The sequence below is a fragment of the Pinus tabuliformis genome, chromosome 3_1 (assembly GCF_031772625.1).
Source record: "Pinus tabuliformis cultivar Carrire ecotype Pingquan chromosome 3_1, CPIR1, whole genome shotgun sequence".
Taxonomy (NCBI): domain Eukaryota; kingdom Viridiplantae; phylum Streptophyta; class Pinopsida; order Pinales; family Pinaceae; genus Pinus; species Pinus tabuliformis.
The window spans coordinates 714,657,731-714,659,478 of NC_142301.1; the positions used below are offsets into that span (position 1 = coordinate 714,657,731).

The 1,748-nt window shown below is 37.5% G+C and overlaps 1 pseudogene; it reads right to left on the bottom strand.

Annotated features, from left to right (window-relative positions):
- Positions 1-454: 454 nt before the first annotated feature.
- LOC149189249 (glutathione S-transferase DHAR3, chloroplastic pseudogene) lies at positions 455-1,526 on the bottom strand (annotated as a pseudogene).
- Positions 1,527-1,748: the final 222 nt, after the last annotated feature.

A 1,748-nucleotide genomic window follows, 5' to 3' on the forward strand; every position in this document is an offset into this window, starting at 1 on the left:
AAGTTGGGAGCAATTAATCATTCTATCACAGATGACGATACATCTTCTAACCTGCAAGTATCCCAAAGGAGCAGCCAGTGAGAAAAACAGTAGCAAGTGCAAAAACAGACAGAGCGGATGCATTTTTAGCAAACTTGGGAGAAATTAATACACAAGCGTTATATGAAAGGACTCAGTTGTTGGCCCTCCCTAGTAAATGTTGTGTAGCAAAATCAATAGAGCAGACTTGCGTCATTTCTTGGTTGTTATATTGATGATGTTGCAGTGATCTTACCCACAATAATACTCTATCTGCAGCTATGGAATCTGGAATCGTATTTTGATGTATGGATGTAGATTTTTCGGTTGTTTTATGGAGCAACAAATAGTACATAGATTTTTTGGGTTGTTTTATGATTGGTTTGTGACGTCATTTTCACTTCTGAAGCAATAGATCCATAATTCTAGCATTAACTTATAGGTTATGGAAAAATGTAACATTGAAAAGAGTTGAGAATACATACACAGTTTCCTTCTCAGGTGGGGTTGCCAAAGGTGGTTCCAGGTACTTTTCCTCCAATATCTAGGTTATAACATCAGAGTCTGGAATCCACTTATAATCAATCTTGATGATAGGAACTTTTCCTTGAGGGTTCATATGCAAAAACCTGTGCACCAACATCTTCAACTTAGCTCCCCCTAATTTCCCACATAAACATAGGCACAGTCTCACACTCGTAATCAGTTTTAACCATAGCCATAAAGAAATGGCCTACAATGAAAACAAAAAATAATATATGGGCCTCGAAACCAGAAAGTTACTAGTCAGGTTTGTTACTGGTATCAATGAACTTCATGTTGCATGGGCCCTGTTTTTCCTCGAGAGTAAGCAAAACCCTCTCGCTGAAGGGACCTGCTCAAAGATGTGTTCAATACATTAAGCTTTACTTCATACATTAAAATGCTTGAAATGCACTGATAGACGACAAATTGTTTGACAAATAAAGATGAAATAAAAGCTAGGAAATGCAACATTGAATCATTCTGCTAAAAAAGGGGAAAATGACAGGAAAATTACTTACAGTCCCCAAGGGACCTGTGCAAAGATGTGTTCAATACATTAAGCTTTACTTCATACATTAAAATGCTCGAAATGCATCAATACACCACAACAAATTGTTTGACAAATAAAGATGAAATAAAAACCGAAGAAAACAGGAAATGCAAGATTGAATAGTTCTGCTAAAACAAGGGAACATGATAGGAAAAATTATTTACAGTCCCCAAGCTTGTCAGGTGCACCTGCGGCAGCCTTAACACAAACTTCCACTGCTTCAGCCATGCTCACAATTCATGTACTACCAATCTTCCTCCTCTGAAGCAAGACCCTAGATCTAACCCCTTTCTCGGCAAACAAATAGGTACCCGAGACCACAATTAAAGGCTCTATGATACAACACCAGTGATTCCAGAGAGTCCCAACGCAGATTTTTTTCTACAGCGAGAGACGAAGTGGAAGCTACACTAAGCATGGATATCATAGCCATCTCTAACTTCTATAAATAGACCTCACTCTCATAGGTTTCCATCCTCCCCATTTTTATGACACTCACATCTAACACAGGACAAATTTTGCCATAATATCATAAACACTGGTGCAAATATTTGAATCCAAAAATATAGAGCATCAACTGTTGAGTTCCATATATGTAACTGTGCATTCAAATATAGAATATCAACACATCATGATTAACAGAGAAAGGAATCAT